Source organism: Galleria mellonella, unplaced genomic scaffold, assembly GCF_026898425.1.
Source record: "Galleria mellonella isolate WM207_F2 unplaced genomic scaffold, CSIRO_AGI_GalMel_v1 utg93, whole genome shotgun sequence".
Lineage (NCBI taxonomy): Eukaryota > Metazoa > Arthropoda > Insecta > Lepidoptera > Pyralidae > Galleria > Galleria mellonella.
In genome coordinates this window covers 1,255,178-1,268,592 of record NW_026442176.1, presented here as the reverse complement: position 1 = coordinate 1,268,592, position 13,415 = coordinate 1,255,178, and the positions used below count along the sequence as shown (strand labels likewise).

Here is a 13,415-nt window from a genome sequence, read left to right as displayed (position 1 = left end):
TTACCAGTATTATTTAGTAGTGGTATTATCCTGTATCTACTCTGTATCAATCTAAGTAGAATATCATTTAGTACAATTACCCACAGGTTCTATTATGTATTTTTACCTATAAAGAAACTTCGCTAAAATAATACTTCAGTTTCTTCAATAACAAGTAATGTAAAGGAATTCAGAAACATTGTTTGAATGTATACCTGTTTAATTATTATTAAGGGTAAACAAATTAAAAGTAGGACGCCTTTAAATTAATTTCCTGTACTTCAAAAATATTTTGAGTACTGGTATTATTTATTTACAATATTATTTATACAAACGTAAAGCTGTAACATATTTCCGGGTATTTTTTAAACTTATAGAGAATTTCATAGTATATTTTAGGTCATTGCACTGTAAAAATTTATCTTCACGCACAATCAAAGTATAGAATCAACTCCCAGTAGCAGTATTTCCGAACAAATACGACATTGAAATTTTTAAGAAAAGAGCATATTCTTTTTTTAAATGCCGGTAGCAGACCTGCATTATTTCCGATGTTGTGAATGCCTATTGACGACGGTAATCAATTAACATCGGGTAAGCCGAATGCTCGTTTACTTCCTATACTACAAAAAAATATCACACACATACAGGCCTTGTAGTTATACACATGTGAACACAAATAAACCTTCGTTTTCAGTTCAGTATCGCATATAATGTGTACTTATAGACTACATTTCCCAAAATATTTAATGTACAGTTTTAACTTTATTACTAATTTATTACCTATATGTAAAAATTATTGCTGGCGCTATCTTTCTGTTTATTTCAGTTTTGTGGAATATATGTCCATTGGTGTTTTTAATTAACCACTCGAAGTGTTTGATATCAGTAATTAAATATTATTTTTCTAATATTAACGACTTCGTGGTTATTAACGTAAACGATTTTTATTGCTTTCGGTTATAAATAAGCATCAGTACTAATCTTCCTGTTCATATGTAGATAATAAAATGGTGTGACCGATTGAATCAGCGAATTAGTAAATTTAAACCTCATTATTTAAACTTACCTATGCAATAGAGATAGTATTCTATTAGGCTGCGGAAATATCAAATACCAACTGGTTGTCAATTGTGTAATGTCACAGCCTAGTATTAAAGTTACAGATATAAACGGTATAGTGTACCTAGGTTGCCTGCTTTCAGTTAGCCCCAACCTTAGTTGGCAATTTTTATTTGTGAGTTTTCTTTACATGCAACCCTATTTTATTAATATTATTATATGGGACGTTAACTATCCTCTGCAGGGGGGGAAGGGGGTTGTCAGTAATGAGGTCTAATAGCCCCGTTGATAGCAATATACCCTCTCAGGTCGACCTCCTCGTGGTTCCCCCTCGTAACCATCGTGATTGATTTATTGTTAGCTTCGTCACGGTGGGCTAACTGACCTGTTTCATTCTCACCTATTATCCCTCTCTGGTGCCCTCCCCCCCAGTGTATAACAATTGCGCAGGCGGGGTTACCATACTATTATTACCCATTAAAAAAAAACTATTCACTGCGGGGGGGGGAAGGGATTGTTAGTAATGGGGTCTAATAGCCCCATTAATAGCAATATACTCTCTCAGGTCGACCTCTACATTGTTCCTCTTGGGGAAACCATCGTGCTGAATCCCAGGTGTATTCATCACCATGGGCTAACTGATCTGCTTTTTCATTCTCACCTGTCATCCTTCATTGGTACCTCGCTAATGTTCCATTTTTACTCATAAAAAAATACTATCCATTGCTATTGGCTTTCCTCATAAGAAGAGATTTACCAATAGCTGCCACGCTTGGACATTACAGTTAACCTTTGGTGATATGTTATTTTAAGAGGGGGGACACTGGTCCCCATCCTTAGACCACTAAGTATCCTTAGTTTCTTTTTACGACACCCACGGAACGGTGGCCCATTCTATGCCAGGCAATATGTGACATCGCTACTAGTAGTGTTATATAATCCATAATACGTATCATGTTATGATGACGACAATATATTATATATGAAGCTCATAAACTGTCAAAAACTTGCAAAATTTAACAGTGAATATTTTTGACATGTGACGTCTACTTGTTTATTAACCTTGAGATACGACAAAATTAAACCACTTACAACCACGTACGACGTCACAGGCTAAATGTTGTCTTTAATTGTATAAAATTGAAATTAAATAATAAATTTTATATTTCCATACATTCTATTGGACGTTTAATATATAAAATATTCCAGTAATACCAAAAGATCTATCTATCGTATCTGTCGGTGGAGCTCTTGCCACTCACTACGATTTTCAGGGAGTCTCTTCACCTCTTGATACGACACGACACCAACTCCTTCCTTGATCTGCCTGATGTAACTATGTCTCGGTAAGACAAAAGATAAATGACGGAAATAATATTTATGTATAATCATTTATATTAGCGAGTTTCTATACGAAGAATTGTTTAATGGGTACCTATATAATCAGCGGTTTTGCACGTAACAATTGGTACAAAAAGTTGTTTTTCATGAAACTTAAAATGGTGAACTATGGACGTCAAAGAATATTCTGTGATACCCATGGCGTGTTTTATACACTGCCACTCAAGAGGACTATGGTGTTATGCCTCCATATCCCCTAATTTCAGTGCCATATTCCACGGTTGCTTTATAGCAGTAACTGAAATACTTATGCGGACGACTTTTGTACAAAATATAATAAGCATGTGAATTTAGAATGGGTCTCTTCTTCCTTTTTCGTTGGCGTTGGAAGAGATGATTAAGGCAACTTAATGGTCAAGGGATGGACAGCAATGTCCTTCTTAAAACATCACCAAAGTTTAACTGTGGTTGCCAACCCGCCTATTAAACGTGGCAACTACTGGCAACTACCCCCCCCCCCCTCCCCCCTCCGTAGAGGAGGGTTTATTTTCAGTTAACAGTTGATACGGTATGATTATGATGATACGAAGCTCTGATCCTTTACCGCAGCTTGAATGGTAAACAAGCTGACGATCCATCTGGTGAAAAGTGATATTCTCCATTTATATAATGATTAGGATTACCAACGTCACAACTACTGACTTCTATCTTAATCCAACTAGTTAAAGGTTGATTGCGTAACAGACATCCAAATTCTCTGAGATACGGGCTCAACCGAGTTTAGTTAGTAGACAATTATTAGTATTAAAAAAAAATCATACTGGTGAATATATTTTTTATATCTATTATATTTTTATACAATCATATATTTTTTTTATACCACTGAGGTGGTAAACAAGCATACGGCCCACCTGATGGTAAGCGGTTACCGTAGCCTATGAACGCCTGCAATACCAGAGGCATTACGCGTGCTTTGCCGACCCTGAAGAAACCTCTTTACCCCCCTTTTGAAGAACCCCATGCTGTAGTCTCTTGGGAAAACCTCGGCAGGGACCTCATTCCATAACCTGAGTGTTCGTGGGAGAAAACATCTATGAAACTGCGTTGTACGCGACCATTTAGGTTGTAAGGTATGAGGGTGAACTCCCTGTCGATGGTGAGCTGTACGATGATAGAAAGTGGCCGCAGGCATCATATTGAATAATTCCTCTATTAATTTAATTCAATTATTAGTAGAAAGAGAGAGAAGTACGATTACCACATTTCAACAGAATCTGTGCATAATTCATGGAAATCTCCGTTTACATACCTACGCTCGTTTAAGTGTCCATATCCAATCTAATTCTGGATAACTACCAAACTCGAGCAAATTGTTATTATATGCATCCAAAAATAATCCAAAATCGTGGAATCGTTTAAAATTTGAATAAGTAATCGCGTCAAACGACACTCGAAATAGGAACAGTATAAACAAACAAACCGATTGATATTGATGGAGCACTTATCTGTGGCTATAATGAATAAATTCACCTATTCCGTTCTAATTACCTATATTTTAATGTTATGATGGATTTATTTATTGTAATAATGATATAGCAAAGCCATTAATCTAATAAGATGTTTTATTTTGTAAATTTATGAGTATGCTCGCAATTTTGCCTATGGTTTTGGTGCCAAAAGTGATAGACATAGTCCGAAGTATTAGGAATTTCAAGTGGATGGGTACGTTGTTCTAGGTATCGATTACTGGCAAGACGAAGGCTTACGAATTGTGAAGCCCCTCTAAAAAGTGTGGTGCAAGTTATTAACGTGCTGTAGGAAGTCGATGGACACACGTGGCTTAGAATCCATTTTTATGGTATTAATGGGTACGCCAACGTTCTGCATCGTGCAATTTTCATGATTGCACGGTGTGATATCAATATATACCACCTGATACCTACTAAGTCTTATTAGTTTATGGAAGGTAAACACGTGAAAGTTGCATTACTTAATGTATCTAAACATTTGCTTAAAAACATACTACAAATGTTTACAAATTATCCCGTTTTGTTCAATTTCTATAAATAAACTCCAATATTAGTAACTGAATTTATTGCCTCAAAGGTCATGAAACTTTAAATGATTATTAAGTTTTGAATCCGTATCTATGTAACGGGGTGAATATACTTTAATATTTATCGCTATTATATTTAAATTAATAGGAAATGTCTATTTGATCACAAAGTATTTAATTAAATTTCTTGCATATCGTGAATCAAATATACCCTTATCTGTTTCAGTGAATACATAACTTGATTAAGTTCGAAAATGTAAGGGCCATCATCTGTATATCACAGGATAAGCTGTCAAAAATATTTACGGATTTAAATATTTTAATGTAAGATAGTACATGATTATTGGGTGTTCGACTGCAAAAAATAAATCACTTGTTCTTTTTTTAGTGTAAGATAGTAAAACTGCATCATGTCACAATGTATATAGTATAGTAAAAATAATAGTTTAACTAGGCGTTTTCTAAGTTTGTCTATAATTTAACCATACTTATTTTTAGTTATAATTATTTATTTAGTAAAGCCTCTATTTTATTGACCTTGTGTCTATTATAATATCTTTATGGAAATTCATAGCTTTCGTTCGGGCCTAAGTTTAATATTCCAACTGTAAAAATCAGGGAGGAAAGGGATTGTTAGCAATGGAGTTTGATAGCCCCAACTGCTAACAATATACCCTATTAGGTCGACCTCCACGTGGTTCCCCCTGGAAACCATCGTGAACAATTCTTGTTGAATTCGTCACGATGGGCTAACTGACCTGCTTCATCTTCACCTATTATCCTTCCCTGGTGCCCTGCCGGTGTATACCGATAGCGCGGGTGGGGTTATCATTACATTATCACCCACTAAAAAAATCGTAAAGATCAAAAATATAATTTGAATAAAAAAATGTCACAAATTATTACAGCCTCGTAAAGACGAAGCAACTAATATTTAATAAATAACTAGGTACTTAATATGAATGATCAGTCTTAGCCGAAGACTATTCATCATTGTCAATAAGAAAACAGATCGCAAAAGTATTTCGTATTCGTCTTCCAAATTCTAGTATGGTGGTTTGAACATCGAGAGCGATGAACTTTGGAAAATTCGAGAAATTTATTTATCGGTACAGAAATGCCTTCGACATTATTGAGAACATGATCAAATACTTCGGTCCACGTGGGTTAATGTCAAACGATAGTTGAATGGTTCGTTGTCGTACATATTAGCACGTTTGGTAATTTAGGAAATGTCCTCCTTATTTAGAACTAGCTTAATAGCGCAACTTTTCCTTCTTAAACATGGAAAAAGTATGTAATCATAATGAATACATAATACGTCGAGAATTGGTCACCACATCCATTCCTGTAGGTGTCGTAAGGGGCGCCTAAAGGAACTTAATGTTCGAGGGATGAAGTGAACCCCTCTTATGGGGGAGGTTTATATTTAGCAGTAGACAGTTAACGGCAAATATGATGATGATGATGATGATGATGATATAATACAGCGCCATCTAGTCTGAAAATAAGTAAAGTTTGTATTATGGCTACTGGAAAACTGGTAGATATACTTATATATTTTTTAGTAAAAATACATACTTATTACATGCGTAGAAAATACTCAGACCAGTATAACAGACATACTCATGGTCTCAAATGTTTGTATTATGCGGAAATTGAACTCGCGGCTACGGAAAATTAAACCGGGAGCTAGACCCCCAAGTCTTTATTAAAGAAGTCTATATATATTGTTAATTAAATTTTTCAAAAAATAAATAAACTATATTGCCCAACTGTACACTAAATTTCATTCAAATAATTTATACGTAACAAACTTTGAAACAGAATTAAGGAGAAATTTGATATATTCATATACATGTACTGGTTGTATTTCGAATTAACAATTTTAGGGTTTTTATTTTAATTGAAAATGTCGAAGTCACAGGATCCTGGTAGTGTTATACACAATAACAATAAAGCATATTGTACTATGTCATAGTTCATTAACACTGCTCATCTATTACTACTCTGCACTTTAATGACAATTGAATAGTTTCATCACTTGTATAGTAGCATTGCCCTTTCTCTGATACAGAAATGACACCTACGCCCTTATCCATTGCTATCTTTTATAGGTACATTTTGCTTCCTTATTACATCGTGACGATAAAGTCACATAATGCGCCTAACGCCCATTTTAATGGGGTATTTCATTGTATTATTTTTACAATTGAAATACGTATGATGTACGATTTATTAATGAATAAATGAGTATACTTTATTTGCATTATACAATATAGGGAATAAGCAAGACAATAAATGTAACGATACAGTTGTAGAAGAGCAGTGAGGCGGTTTTATTGCTGAAAGCAATCTTTTCAAGACAACCTTAGGATAAACGACGATGAGTATAATATGAGGTATGATAATATTGTATAATAAAGAAAGTAAAACATTAAGGAAAATAATTACAAGTACCTATTATCAAATTAATAAATGAAATTATTAACTATATACAAACCTTTACATATATATTAAATATGTACCTAACACTAGAGCAAATATATATAATTGCAGGTATAAGAAAAACAAATTAACATAAAATAAATAATTGAATAGATACATAAATAAAGAACGCCAATATATAGATTTATATAGTTTATATAACTGTTTCTAGGCGCTCTTCACTGGTATAAGCGTAGGTACTTAAAGCGTAGTCCTCGAGCGTAGGCTTAAAAACACATCTGTTTGTGTTATACGTTACACGCAGGCCTGTTACGTAGAGCTTTATTAAAATATAAATTTATATTAATTTGTTACGACTAAAGGCAAATAAGGTTATGGATGGATATATAAAAAACATTAAGAGGAAGTTGTTCGGTTAAATAAAAAAAAAATAATAACTAACAAATGTGACTTTAATAGGATTATGTTTTATAAATAAAAATTTTGTTCAATTATAGCTAAACCAGATATTTTGATTTCAAAACTAAAAATTTAAATCGATATTGATAAAATTTCTACAGGATCAATCTGTAAGTGTATTCTTTTAGAAAAAAATCCAAATCGGTATATAACTGACAGCGTTATGAGGTAACAAGCATAAAAATACCTCCGATTTGAAAACATCTTTTTTTTAATTCGATTAAAAAGAAGGGAGTTCTCTTTTTATAGCCTAGAGGTAATGATTTAATGTAAAGGATGACTGGTAAAGAATGTCATCAGGCTTTAAGTCCGCCCTGTATACATATTTTATGAGTATTATGTGCAAAAGAATAAGTAAATGTTTTTAAGTACATTACAAGTGTATGTATAAATACACACATACATACACAATGTGCATATTTGTTTGTGTGTTACATATAAGCAAACTAAGTTTATGGATGCAAAGTATAGGATTTATGTTTTGATAAATTTAAAAAAATGAAAGTCGTTAGATTTGTTATTTGACTATAGTATAATTTTACTGGCTAACGAATCGCACTATATATTTGAATACTTTGTGTAGGTAGTTCAGGCACGTCATTTATTTCTTTTATTTTACAAAAAGGGTAAAATAACATCTTCGATTGAAAATATTTTTTTTATATTCTTGAATACGAAGTCAATGTTTGGTTTATAGAATCCTATGAAAATCACATTTCTATTAACATGCCAATTGTAAGCTCTCGTTACCATGCCACGCGCAAAACATGTTTTGTTTACAACATGTATTTATTGCGCCATACATTTTCATAGAAATAGTTTTTGTGATGTATACACTAACGAATATTCATGTCTTACAACCTCTACATTTTTGGTATAAACATCTGTTTGATGGAGACGCGGCGTTAGCTCTTTTTTACTACCTAATAACCACTTGGACCGTCCTATTAAAATTTACATGTACCTACTTCCTGGTTTCTCTTTCTATCAAGAAGAGGGTGGCCTATCCTGGACTGGCTGAGCATTAGATATGTCTTCTGTTATTCTTATAAATATAGACCTGGAAAATGACGAAATCCCATGGATATAAAAGATAAAAATGAATCTAAATTTATAATGATTTAATTACAGTTTATTATTATTATATCAACCTTCACATAAAGCGGAGCTTTGTCAGTAGTTACTACGCTAGGCAGACGAGTTGGCAATCGGAGTTTGATTTTTGGTGATGTTTTAAGAGGGACACTGCAGTTCATCTCTCGACCATTAAGTGACCTTAGTCGCCTTTTAAGACACCCATAGAAAAGGAAGGGGTAGCCTATTCTATATCGGGATCACACAGCAGTAACGGTAATAAGCAGTAATAGTAGTGATTAGTAATAATAATAATTTTATTTGCTATGATTTTGGGTATAAAACATTGGATTTTATGTATAAAAGTACAGTAATAATACAATAGTAATAAAAAAATAGTCAAAGCAAGTAATACCATAATTGGATGACAAATGTTCAACAATAAAAATGAAATGTACTAATAAAATAAAAAGTCTACTAGTAAGATATCAAACATAACAAATCTCCATAATTTTAATGTGACATAAAATCCTTACGGATATATTATTTCTTTACGATTAAACGCATGAAAGAAAACAAGCGAATTCCGTAGGTACTCTCGTATTAATTGAACTTTAATCAATGAAATAGGGTGGCGAGAGCGATAACATTGCTTGCTATTTTAAACTGCCCTCTCGTTGGAGTTTATTCCCTTTACATGGCTTCGGCTCTCAAGTGATTGCACGTGTTATCTGGATCGTTTAACATTACTTAAGTACAAGGTATTAGTAGTCTAGGCTGTTAAAACAGTTCAATCTATACTTGCATTGACTGTAAAACCGTAGTATAAAAAATATCTATTCTACCAGTCATCCAAAGGACATGTCTGGAAAAAATAATGCGTCACGACAAAAGCAGTGGTCCACCATTTGTATCTTACACTGTGATAAAGCCATAAGTGTTTCAATTCGGTTGTATTTTCTATGTTTGTTATCTCATAATTCCGACACTTGTAATCAAATTTATAAAATTATTTTTTATCTGAAATACTTACAAATTGGTCCCACAGAATTTTTTTTTATCTGAATTGATTGGTCCCACAAAAATTTTACCAATATTGGTCCAATAGTTTAGTTTTTAATTAATTTAAAAACTAAACTAACTAATAACTGGTTTTGCCACGATTGAAGTCGGTTTTTTTGCGTAAGACATTTAATTATTCATCAGGTAGAGATCAGCAGCTTATAGGTATATAAAACATAACATTGCATGTATTTTAGTGCTATCTGTTTATTTTACTAATAGTAGTTTCATCGACTAAATTATTCGTAGAGACAACTTGAAACTTTTAATATTGATAAGAAACTAGAGAGTAAAAGACATGGAGGCAGAATATTGAATGATATTCAGCAGTATGACAATAGACGCAATGCATTGGGATCACGTTGAATATATTTCACATAAACGGTATCTTACCTTTATATTAGCACCTATTTGACGTGATTACAAATTAGTTCCAAAATAAAACATTGACTGGTCAATGTTTTGTCTCGATCTAGTTGAACAGAGTTACGATCCTTGTCTATAAATAAGATTGTCAACGACACTGATTTGCACTAGAATCTAATTAAACAACCTTTAAAGAAACCATGCTACGCCACGTGAGAAGTTTTAGAATGTATAATGTTAACTGTTATATAATTTCTATTTCAATCTTTGAAAATAAATAAGCAATGTTGTATTTGCATAGTAAGCATGTTTTTAGTGTTAGTTGCATGTTAGGTACTTTACAAATTACTATGAAGTAATAAAAATCTTTGCTCAAATATCATCAATTTTAATTTATTTCCGAATGAAGAAAGTTCTGAAATAGTCTGATTTTTTTCGAATGTTATAGTGAATTGAACCTGTTATTTCTTTGAAGAGAAAAAAACGAGTTATCGATTATGCGTTTCCCAAATAGTGATTTATCTTTCATATATATACTAACATAAGTAAAGCACATTTCCATGGCGCACACAACTTTTAAAAAAATTATGTATCAATCAACCATACGAACGTTCAGTTATCAAATAAAATAACACGCAAAAGAAACTGAAAAATGAAAAAAACATAATTATAGATTTTATCCCACAAAAAAAAAAACAAATTTAATTCTAACAAAATCAGTTAAATTACCAATCTGTTAGTATGCTCTTACAGATAAAAAAGAATTTTCCAAATCCGTTTACATAAAAAAATAAAACCGAATTGAGAACCTCTTCCTTTTTGAAGTCGGTTGATAATGGCCTTATTTTTATTAATGATGTAATGGACATTGTTAATCAAATTAGTAACTAAGAGGTTTAGAAATTGAAACCGGCACAAAGCTAAGCTATTTGTCAAATATATTTTTTTATGATCTCTGATGTCTTTTAGAGTTGCAATAGTAGTAAAAGTACTAAGTAATGAGGCTCTTTATTCATTTGTATATTATAACATTAACGTAAGACAAGCAAACAAGCAGACAGACTATCAACTGCAAAACAGTCAAAATTGGCCATGCCCATGCTACCAACTATTGTCAAAACTAAAACGAAAAAAAAAATCAAATATACAAACACCTTTAATATACAATAGATGCCACAAATAGACCTCTATGCTAAAGCTGTTTTGAATCTGAAGAATTGACCACCCACGACTTCTTGGAATATGTGGTCGTGCCTTTACAATATACACAAATCCTCGGTACAGTGAAGTCGCTCCGTAAAAATACCAGCAAATTTCTACGCTTTTAGCCAAAGCTGAGATGACTATGTTAATCATGACTTTAAGCAGAACGACCTAAAGGCTAAATTCGCGTAATGGATTCACATTAAACCCAATAAATAACCATATAATTATCTAAAATATCTCAAGAAAAATTGACACATCATGTGATATCAGTTCGTAATATTTTTGATGGTTATTTACAGATTTTGAATCATCAATCCCGTTATTGTTTATTGGCAAATCAAAAGTAAGCAAACCCGTGTCGTGTGTATGTCAAGTATAATGAACTAGTTGCGTCAATAAATCGTATTGTCTAAGGGCGCCCGCACACCGTACCACCGACGACATCAACCGACCGTCGACGATGATAACCACTATCATAAATTTTAGATGAGATTTTCATAAATTTTATTAAAGAGTTTCATATTAACATAAATTAATTAATGGCTAAACGGCACCAATCAACCATTTTGATTTCGCCACCTGTAAAGTTGTTTGTTGCTGCTTTTTAACTTTTATTTTGCAAATATTATTTAGAAATTTTAATATTGGTTATTTCAATAATAGTTTTTAGTATTGCTGACAGATGATTTTACTGCTGCCGCAATAATCCAGTCTTCGTGTCAAGCAAAATCTTGAAAGTACGTAGAACTTTCATGTCTCAAAGAATAAATGGATGAGTACCTAGATACGGTCTTAGATTAAAATAAGACAAATAGAATAAAAAAATCGTATTTGTAACAGTACGACGACATGTATAGAACCATAAGCCATATGTAGAAAGCTTGACTGAGTGATTGGTGGCGGCCATTATAATGTAGTCGTTTCCACAAATAGCCCAGTGTGTGCAGTGCCTTATAAACCTTTCCGCTCTCCTTCAGAAAACATGGAATTCTATTAATCTGGTATGTTACTCCAAAAATATGTCATACGCATATCGTCTGTTTGTATGTTGCAGCTTTTAGAGCTTATACAGCGTAACCACATTGGTTAGTTTTTAGTAATTATGGAGAAAAAAATTCTGGTCGTGAAATTTTAAACAAATAAATGTTTTGTTAAGAATTTATAAAGAAAAAATAAATGAAAACAGGTAGATATGTCTATTGGTATTTGTTAGCTATGTAATCATGGATTATATATATATAAAACTAAAAAAAAGTTTATAACATCTGAAAGCTACTCAATATTCAAGTCAATCTTAATTTTTTACATAATTTGTATTACTTAAAAGCTAATAATGGACTATAAAGTGATTTAGGAACTAAAATGAGTATTATGTTAGTTCTTTTTTTTTACTACTTTACATACGTGGGATCCTGGCATGGAATGAGGCACCTCTTCCTTTCTCGTGGGTATCTATAAGTATGTTACATAAGTAGGCTCAGCTTGTTGACTTTTGCATGAACGTGTTTCATCAAACACATGAAATTTGGTCTGTAACTAAGAAAATTTAGATTTCACGGTAATCTACCAAACATTCGATTAAGGAGTGATAAGATATAAAATAAAAAAAAAAGAAATATTGTTCTTCATAATATAATCAAGTATATTTACTAATTCTATTTCACACATTAAATATTAAATTCTAGGAATTCTTGTTCTCATAAGAAATAAAATTAAATTTTAAAAATACGATTAAATGTTTCATGAATTATCTTTTTTTCCAACGCTGTTAAATTTATTTTAAATTAAAATTAGGAAAAGTGTTAGAAAAAATTTGTACAAAAGGTAATTTTGTTGTTAAAAAAAAAAAATAAATATAATCATGTAAGATAAAATATTTCATAAATAGTCATACTAAAGTCTTACTTGAAATTTCTTCAATCGAAGAAATTGCGCGGGCTGCTAGAAGAAGACGCCGTTCAGTATAGTCTCTATTGTAACCATGACGCAGTGCAACCCACGTCGAAATGTTGGCAATAAAAATTAGGTATGTAGATATTATTTACCTATAATTGTGTTGCGTTGAATCTCGATTGTGGATTTTAAATATGTACACATATTTTTAATATATTTTTTTTAATATAACTTACCACCAGGTAGGCTATGCTTAGTTGCCACCTCAGTGGTATAAAAAAGAACGCAAAATATGAAAATTAACTTTCTTTAATCTATTGAGCAGCCAACTTTTTGTACGTATACAAAGTACGTGCGTAGGTTCATATAGGAAGAAAACAGAAGAGGTACTATTCAAAATAAAAAATATTAACCTACTGATCAAATACTAGTGATATTTTATACAATGCTAGCTGACTTTGCAATCGAT

The 13,415-nt window shown here is 32.2% G+C and overlaps 1 long non-coding RNA gene across 1 annotated transcript in view; it reads left to right on the top strand.

Moving 5' to 3' along the window:
- Positions 1-11,747, top strand: part of LOC128202426 (uncharacterized) — a 31,908-nt gene extending 20,161 nt beyond the window's left edge. The window contains exon 3 of the long non-coding RNA XR_008253771.1: positions 11,353-11,747. This is a non-coding gene — a long non-coding RNA (uncharacterized LOC128202426). The remainder of the gene's footprint in view (positions 1-11,352) is intronic.
- Positions 11,748-13,415: the final 1,668 nt, after the last annotated feature.